Below are 23,359 nucleotides of genomic sequence, written 5' to 3' on the forward strand. Positions count from 1 at the left end.
GAGGTCAGTGTCACCATGGTGACAGAGTAACCTGTGTCTCCTGATCAGATCATGCTTGGACAAGTGTACCAAATGACCAACGCTGGCAATGTCAGGGCTGATCATTCCTTGGCAGTTGTGAACCTCAGCTGGTGAGGGGTAACTGGACCTAAAAAAGTTGTGATATCTGCAGACCTACCTGTAGATTGTTTACTGGGCAATGCTCTAGAAACTTCAGTCTGGGCTGAAGTAGAGTTCAGGAATCATGCATAAATGGTGGGCATCTCTGCTAGTGTGTTTGCTGTCACCAGAGCTCAGGCCAAACAGTTTACCACTGAACAGGCCCTGGATTCTGGAAAAATAGACTAGGCACCTTCCAAGAGAAGGAGCAGGAAGGATAAGCTTTATCCTCCTCACAGACTCAGAGTGAAAATCAGTCTCCTGAGGGAGATGATCTTAGCCCTGTGAAGGTACTGCCCCAGAGGAACTTGGGCCTGATCAGGCTGAGTTCTTGGTTGCAGGGGGCCCTTCCAGGGCAGGTTTGAGTTTGGAGCAGCAAACCTTCCCCTCTAATGAACCCCTCAGACAGCAAGCTGCTGCTGAGGCAACAGGGAATATCAGTGGGTCCCACTGTGAAGATGGACTTCTATACTCAGAGGGTAGAGTCCCCATGCCTGGTAGTACCAGAAGGCTGGTAATATCCCAGATGTTTAGAGGTTTACTGCTCTCCCAAGGACATGATATTCCTCTGGCAGGACACTTAGGGCAAAGTAAGACTTGGGACAAGCTTGTCCCTGACTTTCACTGGCCCCATATGTCTGAGGACACCAATGAGTTTTGTCACTTCTGTGCCACTTGCCAAGCCAATGGCAAGCAAGTGGCATCACAAAGGCCCCCTTAAAACCACTTCCAGTGGTTGGGGTCCTCTTTCAAATGGTAGGGATTGACATTGTTGGTCCCTTAAACCCCTCAACTACATCTGGGCACAATTATATCCTAGTGGTGGTAGACCATGCCACTAGGTACTCAGAGGCCATTCCCCTTAGAACCGCTACAGCTTCTGTAGTGGCCAGGGTCCTGATGGGAATCTTTTACAGAGTGGGCGTCCCTAAGGAGGTTTTAACAGGCAGAGGTACCAACTTCAAGTCCAGTTACATTACTGCCATGTGGAAAGAGTGTAGAGTGAACTACAGGTTCACCACACCCTACCATCCATAGTGAAATGGGCTTCTTGAAAGATTCAATAAGACCCTCAAGGGTATGATCATGGGTCTCCCAGAAAAGCTTAGGTGAAAATGGGATGTCCTACTACCCTGCCTTCTCTTTGCCTACAGAGAGGTTCCTCGGAGGGGGGCTTGGCTACAGCCTATTTGAACTTCTGTTTGGACATCCAGTTAGAGGTTCATTGTGTCTAGTGAAGGAAGGTTGGGAGCAACCTCTCAAACCTCCTAAACAGGACATAATGGACTATGTATTTGGCCTGCGTTCACGCATGGTTGAGTATATGAAGAAGGCCAGCAAAAACCTGGAGGCCCGGAAAAGAACTCCAAACGCTTGGCATTACCAAAAGGCTGTCTTGACTGTTTACCAGCCAGGCCAGAAAGTGTGGGGATTGGAGCCTGTGGCCCCAGCAGCTCCAAGACAAAATGAGTGGATCCGACACATTTGAGCAAAAGGGTGGGGTCACCTACTTGATGGGCCTAGGTACTCCAAGAAGTCCCCATAGGGTACTTCATGTGAACCGCCTGAAACCTTTTGTCGACAGGCCTGACATTGGCTTGTTCATGGCAACTGATGAGGGACAGGAGGAAGAGAGTGACCCTCGCCCTCATCCACTCTCTCGTAATCCTGATAATGGACCTGTAGATGGAGTAGCCTTGGCAGGCAGTCTCACTGATCAACAGCAGACTGATTGCAGGAAAGTCCTCAACCAGTACAGGCATATGTTCCCCCTGACATCCAGTCAGAGCACCTGGTGCACCCATGAAGTGGTCACATGTGATAATCTGCCTGTTAAGAATACAATCTACAAGCAGCCTGACAATGTCAGAGATTGCATCAGGACAGATGTCCAAAAGATGCTGGAGTTGGGAGTCATTGAACCCTCAGATAGCCCTTGGGCTAGCCCAGTAGTCCTGGTACCCAAACCTCAAGGGTGGAAAACGAGAAATGAAGTTTTTTGTAGACTACAGAGGTTTCAATGCAGTCACTAAGGCTGATGCTCATCCACTTCCCAGGGCAGATGAACTTATACATACTCTGGTCTCAGCCATGTTTCTGAGAACATTTGACTAGACTGCTGGCTACTGGCAAATCAGCCTGCTGAGGCTGCCAAGCCAAAAACAGCATTCTCAACCCCTAGTGGGCATTATGAATTTATTGTGATGCCCTTCGGTTTGAAGAATACATCTGCCACATTCCAGATGTTGGTCAACAAAGTCCTAACGTGTGGAAGCCTATAGTGCAGCGTATCTAGATGATATAGCTGTATTTAGCTCCACCTGGGAGGATAACCTGGTCCACCTCAAGAATGTTCTGGAGGCTCTGCAGAAAGCAGTCCTCACTATCAAGGCCACTAAGTGCCAGATAGGACAGACCAAAGGTTTGTACTTGGGCCACTGGTAGGTGGAGGCCAGGTGCAACCATTACAGAGCAAAATCCAGGCCATAATGGAATGGATTGTTCCCACTACCCAGACTCAGGTCTGTGCTTTCTTGGGCCTGACTGGGTATTACAGAAGATTTGTGAAGGAATATGGGTCCATTCTAACTCCCCTGAATGATCTCACATCTAAGAAAATGCCCAAGAACGTTGAGTGGGCAGTAAGCTGTCAAACGGCATTTGATGACCTCAAGTAGGCCATGTGCACTGCTTCCATTCTGCAAAGTCCTGACTACTCTAAAACTTTCATTGTCCAGACAGATGCATCTGAGTTAGGGGTAGGGGCTGTTTTATCACAACTTGATGTAGAGTGCCAGGATCAATCAGAAGCTTTTATCAGCAGAAGGTTGACCCCCAGGGCGGAATGTTGGTTAGCCATTGAGAGGGAGGCCTTTGCTGTGGTCTGGGCGCTGAAGAAGTTGAGGCCATACTTGTTTGGCACTCAATTCATTGTTCAGACAGACCACAAGCTCCTCTTATGGCTTAAACAGATGAAGGGTGAAAACCCCAAACTTTTGAGGTGGTCCATTTTCCTAAGGGGGATGGACTATTCAGTGGAACATAGACCTGGGAGTAACCATGCCAATGCAGATGGACTCTCCAGATATTTCCACTTAGAAAATGAAGACTCAACTGGGCAAGGTTAGTTTCATCTCCTTACGTTTGGGGAGGGGGTTGTGAAGGAAAGTAGGATCTGCTTTTATGGTTACCCCCACTTTTTGATTGATACAATGCTGTTTCTGACTTGTCTGACTGCGAACCTGCTAATCAGGACCCCAGTCTCTTAGCTTTCTCCGTTAAATTGGTTTGGTAAGTACTTCCCAGATTGGACACTGGCGTACACGTATCAGTCCCTAGTATGTGGTATTAAAGGTACCCAGGGCATAGGTACACCAGAGGTACCCCATGGGCTAAAGTACGCAATATGCCACCCATGGGAAACCACTAAATTTCCAACTATAGGCCTGCCATTGCAGCCTGTGTAAGCTGGTGCTTAGGAAAGATATAGGTTCCCTATATCTAATGTCACTACACTTAAAACCTATAAGTCACCTCTAGAGCAGGCCTTTCAACCCTGAAGGCAGTGCGCTTGGTTCTAAGTGTGAGGGTGCTCTTGCATGAGCAGGACACCCCTATGACCTACAGAGTCCATTCTCCCGGCTTGTAAGTGAGACAGCCATATGGCATGAAGAGGGGCACTGTGTCATTATGCGTTGACCATCTCGATACTGGGATGGTGCAATGAGCTAAAAAACGGTGTTGGATCTAGCCCTGATCTCTTGACTGGGTGAGAGTACTCTGCTTAATTCAGAGACTCTGTCCATCACCACCCCTTGTTGTAAATAATTTTGTCCACCCTAAGCGTGGAAGGGTATACTCAGATGTGAGTCCCTTGCTCATTGCACCATCAGGATTCAAGCAAGCCGGGCCGAAGACGCCTGAAATGGCAGAAACCGGTCCCCGGAAGCTTGTTTCCTTCCCAGTGTAAGAATTGGCTTTTGTAGTCTGGTCTGCCCTGTTCCCATGATGCACTGGGCCAGGGACAGACTAATTTGCATACAGCCAGGTTCTGAAACTGGGATGGTGCAATGAGCTAAAAAACGGTGTTGGATCTAGCCCTGATCTCTTGACTGGGTGAGAGTACTCTGCTTAATTCAGAGACTCTGTCCATCACCACCCCTTGTTGTAAATAATTTTGGCCACCCTAAGCGTGGAAGGGTATACTCAGATGTGAGTCCCTTGCTCATTGCACCATCAGGATTCAAGCAAGCCGGGCCGAAGACGCCTGAAATGGCAGAAACCGGTCCCCGGAAGCTTGTTTCCTTCCCAGTGTAAGAATTGGCTTTTGTAGTCTGGTCTGCCCTGTTCCCATGATGCACTGGGCCAGGGACAGACTAATTTGCATACAGCCAGGTTCTGAAACTGGGATGGTGCAATGATCTAAAAAATGGTGTTGGATCTAGCCCTGATCTCTTGACTGGGTGAGAGTACTCTGCTTAATTCAGAGACTCTGTCCATCACCACCCCTTGTTGTAAATAATTTTGTCCACCCTAAGCGTGGAAGGGTATACTCAGATGTGAGTCCCTTGCTCATTGCACCATCAGGATTCAAGCAAGCCGGGCCGAAGACGCCTGAAATGGCAGAAACCGGTCCCCGGAAGCTTGTTTCCTTCCCAGTGTAAGAATTGGCTTTTGTAGTCTGGTCTGCCCTGTTCCCATGATGCACTGGGCCAGGGACAGACTAATTTGCATACAGCCAGGTTCTGAAACTGGGATGGTGCAATGAGCTAAAAAACGGTGTTGGATCTAGCCCTGATCTCTGGGTGAGAGTACTCTGCTTAATTCAGAGACTCTGTCCATCACCACCCCTTGTTGTAAATAATTTTGTCCACCCTAAGCGTGGAAGGGTATACTCAGATGTGAGTCCCTTGCTCATTGCACCATCAGGATTCAAGCAAGACAGGCCGAAGACGCCTGAAATGGCAGAAACCGGTCCCCGGAAGCTTGTTTCCTTCCCAGTGTAAGAATTGGCTTTTGTAGTCTGGTCTGCCCTGTTCCCATGATGCACTGGGCCAGGGACAGACTAATTTGCATACAGCCAGGTTCTGAAACTGGGATGGTGCAATGAGCTAAAAAACGGTGTTGGATCTAGCCCTGATCTCTTGACTGGGTGAGAGTACTCTGCTTAATTCAGAGACTCTGTCCATCACCACCCCTTGTTGTAAATAATTTTGTCCACCCTAAGCGTGGAAGGGTATACTCAGATGTGAGTCCCTTGCTCATTGCACCATCAGGATTCAAGCAAGCCGGGCCGAAGACGCCTGAAATGGCAGAAACCGGTCCCCGGAAGCTTGTTTCCTTCCCAGTGTAGGAATTGGCTTTTGTAGTCTGGTCTGCCCTGTTCCCATGATGCACTGGGCCAGGGACAGACTAATTTGCATACAGCCAGGTTCTGAAACTGGGATGGTGCAATGAGCTAAAAAACGGTGTTGGATCTAGCCCTGATCTCTTGACTGGGTGAGAGTACTCTGCTTAATTCAGAGACTCTGTCCATCACCACCCCTTGTTGTAAATAATGACCATCTCGAAACTGGCTGCAACAAATCCTATTATGTTTGGTATCACACATGTTGGAATCATACCCCCACACCGTAAACGGTGTGAGCAGTATGAATCCATGTACGGTGTGGTGTTATGATTCCATGCACCGTAAAGCTCCTTTGGGAGGCCCATGGTACTCCTGGTCCAAGTCTTCCAGGTCAGGAATGCAAGCCAGGGCTGCTGCCGGCCATAGACATGTTTCTGCCCTCCTGCTGCTGAGTCAAGCTCGGGCAGGAGAAGGCAGAACAATAGGTATCCTGTCACAAGGAGGTGTGATCACTTCCCAGACAGGATTTAGCATATTGGGGCAGGGTGGGAGTGCTTGCCAGTGCCACATGGTCTGCGTGCAGGCATACTTGGTGCCATCCATGCATAGTCCAGTTCAAACCAGCTCAGGGAGCAGTTGGCTCCCATTCTGCCGCGAAACTGGACACAGTACAGGGGACTATCCTCCACCTTGTCCAGACCCTCCTTTGGGAGGGACCCCTGAATCGCCCCAACCCTTTCCGTAGGGAATTTAGGGCTTACCTGTGGGTGGCTCTCTAGATATGTCATGGGACAAGATTCATTTCAGACACCACTTCTTCGACTGTCTGGGCACTCTGAACTTCGCTCTGGGCATCAAGGTTGCAACTAGGAAGACTCCTGATGCCCCTGATGTTGTTGCCCTGCTCGTCTGCTACAACCGCTGTACCTGTGCACCTTACAGGAACCTTCCAAGGCCTGTGGGTATCCAAGACACCTGAAGGAATCTCTCTTGAAGTGAAGGAGTCACTTCCCTGCATTAGCAGGCACCCCAACTAAGCTGACCGGTCTGCTGATCCTGAGCTCCCACGGACTCCGAAAGTTTCAGCAACACAGGTGGTGGTTATTCACATTGCTCGAGGCCTGCCCTGTTCTCTCACCAAGTTTGAGGCCACTGTCCCACGTCGCAATCGCAGGAACTGAACCCCTGGGCAGAGCGTCGACTTACAGTTGCAAAGGCTTGTTGGCTTCCTTCCATCAAGATCTTCGGGCTCCAAGAAGCCCCAACTTCAAGCATCTCCAGTGACCAAGATCTTCCTCCTCACCGCATCTCTTGCACCGTGGGCTTACATCTTTGGTGAGCTGCACAAGGTCCTCTTGCGACACCAGTGCCTCCGGCCTGTGGGTCCCCGTGAGGGTCATCTTTGTATTCTTTGGGATCCCCTGATTGCTCAGACCTGCCCTAACATTCGTGCTTGAGGCGAGTCTCCTGGACCTTGCTTGTCCTGATATTGCCCCTTTCTCCATTTCCATGTTGGTTCCAGTTGCCAAGGCTTGTTGGTGCTCCCGCCGGGCACCCACCCCTCGACTCTCGACATCCAACAGCTTGTGTACAGCTCCTGGTCTTCCACAGCCTCTCCTGGTCCACACAGCTGCAGTTCTAAGGTCACCGTCAGCTCCCCTACAACACCAGACATCGGTGGGCATTCGTCTTCTGTGCCTCCTGGTCACTCCTGAGTGGCATAGACTCTGTCCCATCTGCTTGCAGGTTCTTCACATCTTGAATCCACCTTTGGGTTCAACCGGACACTTTCACCTTCTCCAGAAGGAGCATCTTTCTGAAGTTCTCCATTGGAATCGACGGCGGTTTCCGACGCCACTTCACATCTATGCACCCGGCTTCCCTGGGGCAGGTATCCTGGTTCCCAAGGTATCCATGGGTGGGGTGGCTCCCCACACTTCTATCTTCCACTGGGTTCCTTCAGGGTCCACTGGGAAAGGTCCCATTTCTTAAAAATTGTGACCGCGATTTACCTATTGACTTATTGATCATGTTCCCACTTAGCACACGTACTCTGTGGGGCTCCTGGTTACCCGGTGGATATGCTGATGAGAGGTGTCAGTGTTGACAGTGGGTGTACTGCTCAGCGTTGCCAGTGTTATCCTTGGATTTACTGATCTCCACTGGCAGTGTTAATAGTGGGTGTTTCGGTCAGTTCTCCGCAACCTTGGTAGTGTTAGCAGAGTGTATGTGGGCAATGCTGGCAGTATTAGAGGTGGGTATATTGCTCAAATCTGTCAGTATTAGCAGTGGATATGCTGATGAGAGGTGTCAGTGTTGACAGTGGGTGTACTGCTCAGTTTTAATAGTAGGTGTTCTACTCCTCAAACTTGGCAGTGTTAGCAGTTTTTATGTGGGAAATGCTGGCAGTTTTAGCAGTTGACGAGAGGTGTGAGTGTTGACAGTGGGTGTGATATGTTGTGTTTATTTTATTTGGAGAATGGACTTAACTAATCCCCAACCAATCATTAGACTGCTTTGATTTTCTAAAGATGCAGGTGGAATCGGGAAAGCTGATGTCAGTCCTGACAGGATTCTGTTTGATTGACATCGGTAAGTTTGAATGGGATGCAGTTGGGTTGCACGACGTGTGGTTGGACTGGTCCGTCCACTCCCAGAAGGGTCAGGTAATAAAGCATGCAGGATGAGGAATGACAGAATCCCCTCAAGGATGCCCTGTGCTTGGGGGTCACAGGACATCCGCAGTGCAGATGGACACCCCACAGAATGCAGCCAAGCTAAGAGCTTCACGCACCCTTTAGATCATGACTACAAACTCTCAAACATTGCCTTTTAAGGTACCGAGATTGCCAGCTATGCCCAACTTCTTTTTCAGGAGGTTTTTCCCACCCCAACATTCGTTTTTTTGTAGAGGATCTTCTCACCAAAAAAACGCGACAGAACTCTTTCCCTAAAAGTAATTTGTATTTCCTAGTGTAAAATTAATTCCAGCAACGTTTTCTCCAGCTAGTTCTTATTTTCCAAAGGTTTGCCAATTCCACTCTATCTCTAGGTTACAGCTTGTGTAAAAGAAAGCGTGCATCCACATAACATGTCGCCTTGGGCGTCAGGGCCATGTGTCAGGGGTTAGGAAGGATTTAACCTAGCTTACTGTCCAGCAGCTCATACAACGAAAAGCCTTTGTTTACCTGTCAAAGGGTTAAAAGGTTGGGCCTCAGATATCTGCACCAACTAGCGGTCTCACGTGTACCTTGGCACACCTTGATGTCCACACCTTCCAATCACCTGCGGCACTACTGTTAGACACTTCAGGTTATGTATTATGTGCTGCAGCGAGAGTCAGGCCACATCTGCAGCCCAGCTGTTACGACTGGAAAATGTCTTTATTCCCTGCAGCATTTCAATACAGTAGTATGGTTGGGCATAAGTGCTTTTTTCCCGCTGAAAATAAGGAAAATTAGGCAAAAATTCACTAAATGCACTTTTGCAATCTCGAGTGAAAGCTGGGAGTGAGCACGTGCAGTGCTTTGTGGGATGGAAATGGTTGGGAGTTTCTAAAAGGAGCGTGGCTGCAGAAGCATAATTAGAAATTCTTTTAAATAGGTGTGGTCTATGTAATTAAGGATGGTACTTAAAATATGTAAGCTAAATTCCGGTGCTTCCCAAACCATGCACTCTGACCAGTGTTTGGGTGTCGCTCTATGAGTTTACGGTCACACAGCAATAAATATATACCTAAAACAAGCCCGAATTATTGGCTTTGCCAGTTCTTGTTTTCAGTATTTGATAAATATGTCTAAAATTCTTTTTAGTGAATAATTAGAATTGAAATTGTTACAATTCTGATGGTAGAAGACTGTGAATTAAACATTACTGATGTCTGTGGAAAGGGCAGTGGTCCTCAGATTGTCTCAATCACTTTTGTTCTCACCTTCACACCACATTCTTTTGTTAGACACTTATGTTCTTTTTTCCTGACATCTTTCTTAATTCCTCCATCTGCAAACTTCATGTACTACCGCCTACATCTTCATCAGTGTATTTTCACTCTGTCCCGCTGAAGATATTTCTCTGTGCTACTTACCTTTCATTGTGGTCTCTCTCCCTCACACCCCCTCTCTCTACCTACCTGTAAACACTGCATTTTTTCTTCCTTTGACACTGACAATGTTTCTACAAATGTCTATACCTTTATCACACAATGTCACAAAAAATAGCAGCTGCAACTCACGCTTAATTGAGGATAGCTCTATAGGCTCTGCAGAGAGTCCAAGGGTTGGTTGTACATTTAGTCTGAAAACATATATGACGTTGCATATACTGGGCTAAATGTGCACTGCCCTCAGCCTCAAATCAAGAGCTCTCAATCATGCCCCGTTATCAACATTCACCACAACCTGAACTCACCCCGACACATAGACATGGCTCAGTTCAAAGTATGCACTACATACGAGCCCTATGTTAAATAAAAAATAAAATAAACACAGCGTTCAGAAAAAGCAAAAAATGCGACATGAAGTAAATTGTGAAATCTAAATAGGGGCTGCATCAACAACATGGAATGCCTTGATGGATTTTACACATTTTATTGATAAATTGGTGTTTTTGCTCGTAAAGTTAAGGACGTGAGTATAGGGCCCAGCGAAACCCGTTTAAAAGTCTGTTTTTATTCAATTCAAGGCTGATAAAGTCACACAAGAGACCAGCAAGAGTCTGGTTCAAGAAGAAAATATCTTTCAGCCCTGGGTTTTCTGTTCACCGTGATATTTCGTACTCAAACCATTCTCCCGCTGGTGATTATTAACACAGTCAAAAGTCACACAAAATTTTCAGTAATGCAACATTTGTGATTTAACTAGATTTTGCCCATATAAAAAAAAATGTCACATGCCTATCCAAGAATGCATACCTTTGGGTTTACAGGTGATGGCGACGCTTTTCTGAAGCCTCCCAATGTTGTCAAGCTGAGAGCTCATGTCCCCTTGAAGCTGGCTGTAAATGGTCTCTGTTCCCAAACTCAGTCATTATACGCACAACTCTGCACTCTACTGTACACGAGCCAACTTCTTGGCGTGGTCAATGTCTGATTAAAAGTTCCAAGGCAACGCATCGCCACAGCCAAGTTTTTCACTCCCACCATTGTCCTGGTCATGGCTTACTGCTCCTTTCTGGCCCAAAGTTCTCTCTGCATCTAATATACAGAAGGAACTTTGTGACCGGGAATAACCAGCCCTCGGTGGCCTTTGTGGCTTAAAGACTCTTTACTTAACTGAGAGGCGGGACACAGATGACCTTCTATGTCACGTCCGGGCACGCACCGCCATCACCTTCTCTCCACTGAAGCACAGTTTATGAAAACTGAAATTAAAGTCACTTCTAAATGTGGTAATTGGTAGAGCATGTGGAAGGTTTCGATGAGGTGTCCTGTCTCCATAAAATCCGGCCTGTTGTTGACTACAGCCGGCCTCGCGCTGCCCAGGCAGACTAGGCCTCACGTGGAAGCAAAAGGGCTCGGGCAAAAGGGTAGGCCTTGTGCCTGCCCAGGCAGACTAGGCCTTGCGTGGATGCAGTACCTCGGGCAGAAGGACTAGGCCGTGCGCCTGCCCACGCAGACTAGGCCTTGGTGGAACCAGTAGGCCTTGGCTGAAGCACCATGCCTCGCGCAGAAAGACTAGGCCGCGCTCCTGCCCACGCAGACTAGGCCTCGGCGGAAGCACCAGGCCTCGCGCGGAAGGAGTAGGCCGCGCGCCTGCCCACGCACATTAGGCCTCGGCGGAAGCACCAGGCCTCACGCGGAAGGAGTAGGCCGCGCGCCTGCCCACACAGTCTAGGACGCGCGCCTGCCTACGCAGACTAGGCCTAGGTGGAAGCACCAGGCCTCGCGCGGAAGGACTAGGCCTCGCGCCTGCCCTCGCGCAGAGGGCCTCTCTTTCCTGCCATGTCACGTTCCTGTTGCTGTTCCCGTCCGGGCCGGGTAAGGAGACACGCATCCGACCCTCTCACCGAAAGAATGCCGATGTTCCTCCAGGGCGCGTGACTAACCGCCGCACTCGAAAGCTTGGCGGGAACCGGTTTGATGTGGTGAAACCACATTCACGTCACCGCGCCCCAATTCCTAATTGGAATTTCAGGGGTCCTCGCTGGGCCTTGCCCATTCCACGGCAAATTACTTAAGTGTCCAAACACGTTCCGCTGTCAGTTCAGCCCGGGCCTCGCTGTCTGTCTGTCCCTGTGCCGCCGGTATTCTGCCAAGCAGAATAATGTTTGTTTCAGACCTTGAATGCGTGCACACACCAGTGTGTGTTGTCTGCTCCTGTTTTTTGGCGATGTTCTGAAGCATGCTGTGGTGAAGGTATGTTGTGTAGCGAGAGATATAGTCATTTGGAGTCTTGTTAAAGTGTCTTCCTCGAGCAGGTTAGATCTCAGGCACACTTATTCATGAATAATGCAGAGGTGAGCGTCTCTATCAGACTTCGTGCTGGCAGATGCATTTCACACAGGCTTGTGCGTGGCACGTATTTTAGTGTTCATGCCTTGCCCATGGCCCTAAAAATCCCTAGGATGGCACAAGTCGCTCGCTCTGTATTTAAATTCTTGAATGTTTGAGTAGTAGACAAAGTAGAGTATGTCGTGGGAATGTGTCACATGAAGCACTTGATAACTTTCCGCAGCGTCTTTTGCTGTCATAAAACCAAAGGGGACAATTACAGTTTCCGTGGGAAGATGTTTGGTGTCCCTGATGCACTTCCATGTGGCTGCTGCACCACACTAAGGAGCTTGAACCCTAAAGGTTCACAATGCACTATGGCCGGTACTCGTCTATGTAGGGCAGGGATCTATTGAGAAGTATCTGGTTAGCATTTCAGTAAGAAGTTGTAGGCCAGGTTTGTAGTGTGCCTTGTTTGCAATTACCACCAGTCAGTTAGCCTCAAACAGTGTATACCAGCCAGCAGGGAGGGGGCAGGAGGAGTGGGCGAGGGGGGCACATGCTCAGTGGGGCAACTTCCACATTCAGCAGCATTTAACAGGTACTTTAAAAAAGCTACACAAAACCCTGGGTTAATGTGTCCAAATAGGACTGTGGCTCCAAAGAAAAGGAGAGTCACGCTCTATTGCCAAAAGGGACAGGGTGGTATAAACATAAACAATCACATCTCCCTTTTGTGCGTCCTAATCACCTAGAACCCATTATCAGCTCTTCTGAAACAGAAATGGAAATGCGCTGAGGGTTTTTACACAATGTGTATATGTAATCTGTCACACTCTCACATTGTTAAAATAAAATACAGATTTTTCTTTATATATTTTCAGTACAATGTGTTACTGTGAATTATGACAGATTTTTACACTTCAGGCATAGTCACCCAGTCCAGTGCTCTCACCAGCTTGGGGAAGCCCTCGGGTAGCCACGCGCTTCACTAATCCGAAACATAAACATAAATCACTCATGACATGTTCATTTATGACATCACTTATGACATCTCAAATGATATAATTGATGCTATGACTGATGAAATCATCCCAGCTACATCTGTATTCATTATCCTGTAAAGGACTTGGGGCCAGATGTATCAAGCCTTTTTGCGTTAGAAACTCAAAAATTGCTTTTCTGATATAGCAAACCTAATTTTGCGATTCAGTAACCTGTTACCGCATCGCAAAATGGGTTTGCAATTCGGTATTAGGAAAGGGTGTGTTTAGGGCGTCCCTTCCTAATACCGAATCCCATCAGTATGTATGAATGTTTTGTGACCGCATTTGCGGTCGCAAAATATTTGCATTTTACCACCTACTTCAAGGAGGTGGTAGCCCATTCGCAAAAGGGAAGGGGTCCCCAGTGGACACCATCTCCTTTGTGAACGTTTGTAAAACCATTTTTAAGAGCAGGCAGTAGCCCACGGACCACTGCCTTTTCTTAAAAAATAAAAAGAAAACTTTTCATTATTCATTTTGTAATGCGTACAGTTTTCCTTTAAAGAAAATGGTCTGCTTTACAAAAAAAAGATTGCTTCATTTAAAAGCAATCATGGACAAGGTGGTCTGCTGAACTGAGCAGGCCGCTATCCCTGTGATTTTTGCGATTCCTTGGGGGTCGCAAATTACGACCTACCTCATTAATATTCATGAGGTAGGTCATTTGCGACCCCCTAGGAATCGCAAAAGGTGAACACCTTCAAACATTGCATTTTGTGATTCCCTAATTGCGAATCCTTGTAATTCGCAATTAGGGAATTGCAAAATGCAATCTTGAAACATCTGGCCCTATGACATTAGAGATAGGAAAGTAAGTACCAAATAACTCAGAATAATATAAAGCATCATTAAAAGTCCTTTAATGGCTGACAGCAACATTTTTATTCATGCTGCTGGCAGCCTATTAGAGCCCTCGCTCCTTCAGGAGTCTGACACCCATGGACATTAGATGGTGCTACGGGTAAAAAGGCCCCATATGCCTATAAGAATGCTCTATTTTTTTAATTGGGTTCGAGGAACTCTTGTGAAAGTCTCTTGAACAAAACCATCCAGATATGCAAATATCAGGAGCTGAGATGAATGAAGTTTTTTTTGGAAAGTTTTGCCGGACTACAATAACTATAATTTCACCATGCACTCTCTTGACCTAAATTTAGGCCTGGGTGGCGAATTCCACACAGTTTGCAGAGACTTCCTCCCAGTCTCAGACTGACAGACTGTCTCCTATCATTTAGGAAACAATTAAAGACACTACTCTTCCCTAAACTAGAGTAATCAGTAATCAGTGCGGTTATTGTACCTCTCAGCACCAAACCTCAGCGCCGTGATATCCTACCCAGGATGATTGTTAGCGCTTTATAAATAAACTAAATACAAATACAAAATACAAATACTTCCGGACGCCGCGGAGCACGTGGAGTTCCAAAAAAACTCCACTCTGTGAAGCGGAGTTTTTTCCATGCTTGCGCTCACCAACATTGGCAAGCGGGAGCTAGGACAATCCAACACTATACCACCTCCCGTGAGATTTCTCAACGTGGGCAATCACGTATGGCTGTGACCGCTTGCGCTGAGAAACCATCCGTTAGCGTTGAGGAAGCTGACACTCAAGACAAAAATCTACTCGAGCCATTGAAAGTAGCTGCGCTCTCACGCTGTGCATGGTGCAGTTCACACTGATTTTCCAGTGCGGGGCAAACACCCGGTGGTAAAAAATCAGTGCAAACGGTGCGACCCAACGCACTCCACCACTTGCGGAACTCCGCGTAGCGTGACAGAGTTTGTTGGTTCAGCTATGCCTACCTAAATTATGTAATTTCAGATGTTGTTTCGGAGTCCTGGGTCCAGGGCCAGGAGCTCCTCGGTGGTGTAGCAGTGGGTGGCGGGAGGGCCAGGGGTCCTGGCGCAGGGTGCGGTCCAGGCATGGTTGGATGCAGACGAACTTACCTTGGCACACTGGCGGCGTGGCCACGCTGCAGCTTCCATTAAGTATGTTCTTGGAGGGGCACTGTGGAGGCGGGAAGTGAGCGGTTGGATACGGCAAACAGCAGGCTCGCTGAGCAGAAATAGGGTACAGTATCAGCAGAAATATGGCAAGACGCGACACAAGAGGCTAAACAAATTTCTATTGCTGAGCAGCTTACAGCAAAACAAAAGGCTAAACAGACACACTAAAGTTGCTAAGCAATTTACAGCTTTGATGCGGGCACAGAAGGCAGTCAGGCAGCAGTTGAGTAGCGTGGGGAGGCTGGCAGAAGGACCTGCATATACATGGCTAAAAATCTTGTTTTCGTCAACTGTAACACATGCAACAATATTATATGACACACAAGCGAATCTCTAGAAAATAATAGGATGCCAAAAGTTTTCTTAACCAACAGTCTATTTTTGATCTCTATGGGTTGTTTATATTTGGCTGAAAGGTTCCTCTATGAGGGCTGTGACCGTATTATTATAAGGCAAATAATGGTACAATGGTACATGAAAAATAAACATAGCACTGGTGCGGTTGAATGTGGACCACCAAAAATACTAAAGGAACAGACAATTAATTGTAATTAAATGCTGAGCAGATTACAGAAATAGGCTGGGTTAATCTAAGTCTGTTTTCTATATGAATTAAAGAATTGGGCTATGTAAATAATGTTGAAACATATCATCACTCAAGGAATGATTTATGAGCCATAATAATATTTTTTTTTAATAATGGTGTTTTTGATTGTAAAAACAGAAAAGGGGTGGCAAAGGAGGATGAGTATTTATATTTTGCTCATGAATTGGTTTTAAATTGTGTTTGTGGTAGATGGGCACTTATAAGTGTGATAAAGACACGATTGCTGAAATGCAACTCCAACAATGATATGTGTGTGTGTGTGTGTAGAGTGTAATATGCTATTTATTACCATTGTTGAGTATGTGGAGGAGCCTTGAATCCTGAGAGACAATGTCTGGAGTGGGTCATAATGCCCCTCGCCCCCATTTATGGTTGGAAATAGCATATTATATTTTGCACATCTGCATTTATGGTTTATACAGTGGCATTGTTTCACATAGATTTGTTTTAAGAAAAGGTAATTAACCAAACCAGGATGCCAGATGTTAAATCTAAGCATTAAGGTAAAATTATAGTGCAGAGGTGTCATGATAAGGAGAATTGTTTCCTTATGTAAAATCACTGCAGTATGTGCTCTATGAGGCTGCAATATGCACTCTGTGGAACAGTTAACTGTGTTTTTTCTCATGTCAGTTTTACTGAATTGTAGTAATAAACTTGAATGTGACAAGTGCACTGTTATAATAAATATGTAAACATGCGTTCATTAGCACAGGTGATCAAATTACTATGTGTTAGTCAGCCACATTTATTTTCACTGCTGTGACATAAATATATATACACACACGAATATCAGTGTTTTGTAAAGGTTCAGTTATCTACCATATGACTTTAAATCGGCACAGGTTAAATGCCAGAGAACTGATTGATTTAAAGCAGCTTTTCAGAACATATTTATTACTACTAGACTGCACTACAATCCATCATTGATGCTAAACTCATTTTGGACCACAGTACTTGCTTTCCTTCCTCTAGTGCATCCGTCTTTCATTCGTTCCCCAACAACTTCAGACCTGACATTAGACCTCCCCTACTATGAAACTCAGAATTCTATTTAACCCTACCAGGTGACTGGAATCTTTCACCACTATCACTGACACTGCAGCTCGGTACCAAGTACTATATTTACACAATTTTTTCTAATCACCCCCTTCCACAGAGCCGTATCGCTGAATAATTTGCTTATTCTCAGTAACCATATTACTCTAATAGTTGTAGCATCTTCTGAGTGGTGGGGGTTAAGACAGCAAGCGTAGGACTATGAGATTGTGCATGGGAAGGATCAAAACTCAGTAGATGACTTCTCACAAGTCCCACTACCTTGTCACAGTTTGACATCCAAGTCCGCTGAAGTGTATCTCTACTTTATTGTAAGATCCTACACACCAGCGGCTCTGTCAGTGGAACAAATCATTGCTGCCACCAATGCAGACAAAGACATGATCTTCAAAGAACGTATTGCTACACAATCATGGAGAAGAAGTACCCAGCCCCTTGCCAATCATGTTGCATTATAAAAGTTAAATGTACAGGATGAGCTGGCAGTCACTCACGAGGGCGTAATACGGAGAGCCTCGAGAATGGAGCTCAGTTATTACTTTTTTGTACCACTCAACAAAATCTTAAACTTTGCAGTCTCCCCAGATTCAGTTCCACCTCTTCCTATCACCATCAGGCTAGTAGGATCTTTGAAAAAGTCAGGGTCGCTCTACCAGCTATTAACACTTTTGTTTTGTCTTCCTCCCAGCATTACGCATTCTGACGCTTCCCACTAACCAATGGAATGCATACCTGAATTTTTTGGCTTCACCGAAACCATCTTCTACATCACTGAGACATTACTTTCTTACCTACAAGGATTTACTACCTCCACTGAAATGGTCCAGCCTATTCAGGAAGTGAAAGCAGTCCTAAGGATACATTTCCATATACTAGTAAACAAAGATTGATTCCCACATGTCACTGCCCTTACACAGTAGTAAATATGAAGATGCTCAGATATTTCTGTTTGCTGGTCTTCGGTATGACCATATTTAAGAACAGTATTAACTGCTTTCATCACTTGCATGTACAATCCCTCAATTCTAGTGTAAAACATTGTAATATACTTACGAATAAAAAATATAATTTCCTTTGGGGGGCTACTCTGAGACAATGTTCTAGATAAGGTGGCTGAAGTGGTTTGAAACTTGGATACTGGCTCAGAAAAGTGCTATGGTATTGAGAAAAAATGCAGAACCGGACCATGTTTTGAGCTTAACCATGCCTTCCACAATGAGAAGTTATTGAAAGGGCTGTGTGAAATTTGGTAACAACACATCTGCAAATTTCATGTTATTCTGACAAAACTTTTGCAATCTTCATGGACTGTTATGACATTTAACGGGGTTTTATTTTTATTGAAACACATTTTAAAGCAAGCTCACCAAAATGGATTTTGCAGAAGGGAAAAAACTCATATTTTGACTTCTCATAGATTTGCTTTAAGCAAAATAGGCCAAGAATTCTTGGGATTTTTTCAGTTATTTTGCTGAAAATATTTCTGCAAACTGACATTTTGCAGGAGAATTTGCCTTTAAAAAGCAGATAGATTTTTCCGTAAGGTTCCCAGGTAAACAAAGAACAATGTTGCAATCAAATTATGAATTTCTGTAAATTCCACAATGGAATTAAAATGCTTCACGCTCTTAGCTGTTGTAAAAGAGCAGCGGTGAGAAGTAAAATAAAAGAATTATAAAGCTCCACTGACTGGGGAGAAACAAGGACGGATTCTGTGAGGAATCTGGTAATGTTGGAATTGAGCTGCCAAGACTTCCACTGTTATGTCGAGCAGTGTCCAAACCACAGTGCTTTAGTCAAATAGGACAGCCATAGCTGTGAACAATAAACTGGAAAATACTAATTTCAGAAGTGAAAGCATCTGCAAAGACCTTAATCGCCTAAACATAATTATCATTACTTAGCATGTCATCATATAGCCAAACATACCATTATATAGATTAGTTATAATTCCTGCACAAACCAGTAAGACTACAGACAAATAATGCAGCTCCAATAAAATTTCCCAGATCCAGAGGAATGCAAGCCACCATGTTCCTGCAGATGAAATGCTTCAACATCTGAAGAGAGAGTATGTAAATAGGCAATGCATGGGAATTGTGGCACAATGTCTGCTCTCGGCTTTTCTCTAAACCAAAGTTACAAACCCTCATTTATGAAGATTTTGCATAGGGCAGGAATGCACCACTTTTATGCAATACGGTCAGTTCCTGTCCTTCCCCCCCTATGCTGGTTCCGTTTCGGCAGCCTAGCACCAAAGAAGGCACACTTGCACCATAGTGCAAGGGTGCCAGTGTAGTCACAAAGTTTGTTTTTGTGAAAGAACAGCACCTTCATGAACAGAAACAATCCTAAGAGGTGTTTTCCTCTTTCTATGTATGCTGCAAAATGCTGCACACATGGAAAGAGGAAATAACAAAGAGAAATAAAGTTATATCTCCTCGTTACGCCTCATCTTGGGAGACGTTTGGTTTGAGTGCTTCCCCAAGTTTCCATGCTCCCTTAAATCTGGGGAAGTGTCAAAATCTAGGGTGTTGCATTAAAAAACCCATTGAACGCCTCGCGAGCGCAGAGTAAGGCAGCGCAACAAGTTGCGCTGCCTTGCCTTAGTCCATATCTATGAGGCCATTCCAAGCCACACATGGTGGCTTTGCGTGGCTTCATAGATGGGATGTTGTTATTTGCGCCGTCGGAGCATCACAAAAAGTGACACTCTGGCAGCGCAAGGGGCTCGTAAATATGCCCATATTGTCTGCTGGCTGCACACACTACAGAAACACAGAAGTGTGAGGCAGTTTTTGGGGAGCACTGCTTGAAGTAGCACGTGCACATGAGTCTGTGAATGAAGACCACACCAGTCAGGTAATATATGAAGCCTCAAGTTGGAACCTCTTGATATTATGAGGACCTCTTTGCACCTTCAGGTCAGATGAGTCGAACATATTGCAATAGTAATAACAATTGCTTCTTACTTGCCTCTGTAAGTAGATAACTGATAATGAAAGGGAACCTTTGATCTATGTATGGGACAAGCAATTTGTATAAGACTTAACACTAAAACAATCATTTAGACAACACTGAGTGACTCTAATTGGTACTCCGGCAAGGTGGCGCCAACAGCAGGTACAAAGGTCAGCATTGTCAGCATTACAGGAGCTCGGCATGTGAAGGAAGTGAGATAAGCAAAGAATACACAGGAGAGAACATGGACCATTTGGAGCACATACGGAGACAACTTTTTTAGTGAAATTAACATCTTCATCAGTGGCATTGCACTGCTGATGGAGCGTGCAAAATGCGTGCAAGAGGCACAGGAAATAGTGGAATTTAGGAATCAATGCTCTGTAGAGTATTTCATCTGTAGAGCACATGGAGGGGCAGTTGGTATCAGCCAGTTTACACATATCATAAACGAAATTCAGCTTATAAAAGTGATAAAGCAGTGGGAACACTTGGCCACATCCTTGGAATAGATTCCCAAAGTGTGGCACTCCAGGGGATTATCAGATGTCAGCTTTGGGTAGGAGAAGGTTTTTAGTATAAAGTCAAAATAAACCCAATCACTGTTCTTAGGGCGTCAAACTCATCTTTTTTCTAATATTATCTCCATGAACCACTCCTTTGGTTTGAGATGATTATGGTTCTTCCAGAGAAAAGTCACCTGCTCTACAGCGCTCGTTGGACAACGTGGCTGCTGGTCCCCGGATAGGGCGCCAGTGGCAAACCTAATTTATAACTGACTGAAGCAAGCTTTGAGGCAGCTGAGAATGTCAGTAGCCACGGAGGCAATTCTCACCCACGCAGAGCATTTGCTTGTCCACAGCTTCAGGGTTCTGAATCATAGATTACTAGGTCTAGGCCCATCAGTGTGTCTGAATCAGTGCAGGATCATTGGGCACATTCAATCTTGCCTTGCAGCCACTGCTTACAATGACCATTTCAATTCTGGTTCTTATTTCCGAGATCATCTTCAGTGTTGCAAAAAAAGACTGCCAGCATCACTTAACTCCACCAATTAGAGGATCTAGCAGGACTGTGTAGGAAATGCCGCCTGCTCATTCAGTGATGCAACACTTGCAAACATACCAGAGGCCATACAAAACCAGCCTGGGGTTAGCGTTACCCAGAGAGACGACCTGAAGTCTCCAAAAACCTGTAGACAATATATTGTGTCCCATTCTACAAAAAATCTCCAGGTTTAACTTTAATGCAAATGTTTCCCCATCTATTTGCAATCACAAACATGGCCTATGCCTTTTTTGCAGGATGTATGGGGTTACAGCGCATACTTTTACAACGTATACCTTTACAACGCATTTTTTACAACGCAACATCCTTTACAACGCATTCCATTACAACGCATGCCATTACAACACATTTTCTGAAAACTACCTTTACAACGTATTACATTATAACGCATACTACCTTTACAACGCATACCATTACAACGCATACCATTACATTGCATGTATGGTAAGTATTGGATAGTGTAGGGGTAAAAATTACTATTCTAACTCCAGGGGGTGCAACAGTAGGGTAAGTGTTGGAAAGTGTAGGGGTAAAAATTACTATTCTAACTCCAGGGGGTGCAACAGTAGGGTAAGTGTTGGACAGTGTAGGGGTAAAAATTACTATTCTAACTCCAGGGGGTGCAACAGTAGGGTAAGTGTTGGATAGTGTAAGGGTACTATGCGTTGTAATGGTATGCGTTGTAATGGTATGCATTGTAATGACTACGTTGTAATGACATGAGTTGAAATTGTATGCGTTGTAGAGTCATGCATGGTAATGGTTGCGTTGTAATGGCATGTGTTGTAAGGGATGTTGCATTGTAATGACTGTGTTGTAATGGTAGTGCGTTGTAAAAGTTGCGTTGTAAAGGTTGTTTCCCTTTTTTGCAGATGTGTTTATTTGACGATATCTTTTTTATCTATACGTAGGCAGGATTTCATTGACTCTATGCTGGAATCCCCAACCACCTCCTCCACCGTCTTCAGACCATACGGAAATCCGCTGCTCTATGTTGTAACGTGGCACTTGCTTTTAGCAGTGCTTCTTACTCCCTTGTTCATGACATACTCAGTGTTCCTTTTGATTGTCTGCTGTGTGCGTGGATTCCACCATCGGCAGTTTGTAATGTTGCTGTCGATGGTGGGACCACGCTCTCTGGGATCTGTCTTCAAATTAATACGGCCGAGTTTCTACCTATCCTGTGTACGAGTCATCACCATATTTTTGGCGACGCTTGCCAGTCACATGTGGTGTCTTTGTAGAAACTCAGCATCAGAGACACACATTGTGTCCCCATAGCAGTTTGTGGCTTTGGAGTTGTCGAGGCGAACTTTGAAAGGGGCTGTCACACTGCCGTATTGAGGTGAGATTGCGGCCCCCGGGGAAAGCAGGTCGGCAGACCAGTCTTTTCCCAAGGGTGTTCGTGCGATAGGACGGGCGGGCAGGAAGTTAGTTTAGGGGGTGGGATTAGGGGGTGGGGGGTTAGGAGGTTACTTAAGGGGACAGGAGGGGAAGGACTTCCTCTTCCTGTCCCCAGTGCCTCAGGGATTAGGTTAGTTTGTTGAGTAGCGGTGTTTGTTGTAGTTAGCGTAGGCGGGAGGTGAATTTATTGGCGGAGCGCGTCGCCACTGGTGCCCCGGTGTGCGGCTCAATTGAGAGTTCGAAGGCAGTGATTTTCAGCGAGGCGGAGTGCGGAGCGCAGCGGGAGTCGTCATGACAACGCGCGGTGCGGGCGGCCTAACAGGTGCTCGGCCGGGCTGGGAGGGCCGACCTCCTCCAGCCCGGCGTTTTAGATCAGGCATGGGTCGGGATGACCCGACCACATAGGGCCGCTTCTGCGGGAGTTTCTGCGGCCGTTGCCGCATGCTTGGACGAGCCCCTGGTGGCTCGAGGGAGTGTGTCAGGGCCAGGGGAGGGGGAAAAAGGAGCAGGATGCCCCCAAACGCGGAGGGAGGCGGCTGAGCCTCCCTGCTCGCGATGCAAGAGGTAGTGTGGTGCCGAGTGGGGTGGGTGGTTCTGGGGAGGGGCTCAGGGCCCATCAGCAGCCTGCGAGGGACCCCCAGATGGGTCTGGCCCCCTTGCCGCCCCTGGTTGGGGGGTCAGGAGGGGGTGCCAGCTAGTTGATTATGGTGAGAGTAGTGAGGGCAGTGGGGAGGAGGACCTGGGTGACTGGGAACAGGCAGCTGGGGAGGATTTCCCCCTCATGCTGTCTGAAGGGGAGTCTGGGGGGAGGCGGGGGGCCTTGCCAGTGGGCAGCCAGTGGATCTTTCTAAGGGCAAGAAGGGTGTGGTCAAAGCACAGGGGTCCAAGGGCAAAGGCCCACGGAAGGCACAGCAGTTGGAGGGATTGGGATCTTTGAAGGGGGCCCCCATGGCGCTCCTGCCTGGGAAGGGTCCCTTTGGGGACCTGGAGAGGCAGGGATCATGTTACGCCAGGTGGGAGCTTGTTTCGGAAGAAGAGCGGATTCGCGACCAGCGGCGCATTATTGAGGAGGCGGAGGGTGAGTGGCAGCGCTTATGTGCGGCCAGGGAGGCGAAGGCGGGTGGGGTGCCTGGGGGCAAAGGGGTCCCGGCACCTGCGCGTGGGGGGATGACTGAAGCAGGCCCGGAGGTAGGGGTTCCTGGGGCAGTCGGGGAGTGGGTTTGGATAGACGGGGCAGGGACTGCCTTGGCGGCGCAGAGACCTGGTGGCAC

The 23,359-nt window shown here is 46.6% G+C and overlaps 1 protein-coding gene across 1 annotated transcript in view; it reads right to left on the bottom strand.

Moving 5' to 3' along the window:
• WNT10A (Wnt family member 10A) overlaps positions 1–11,765 on the bottom strand; it is a 341,199-nt gene extending 329,434 nt beyond the window's left edge. The window contains exon 1 of the mRNA XM_078679224.1: positions 10,419–11,765. The gene's annotated coding sequence lies outside the window, so the exon portion shown is untranslated. The remainder of the gene's footprint in view (positions 1–10,418) is intronic.
• Between the last annotated feature and the right edge of the window lie 11,594 nt (positions 11,766–23,359).

The sequence above is a fragment of the Lissotriton helveticus genome, chromosome 3_1, assembly GCF_964261635.1.
Source record: "Lissotriton helveticus chromosome 3_1, aLisHel1.1, whole genome shotgun sequence".
Lineage (NCBI taxonomy): Eukaryota > Metazoa > Chordata > Amphibia > Caudata > Salamandridae > Lissotriton > Lissotriton helveticus.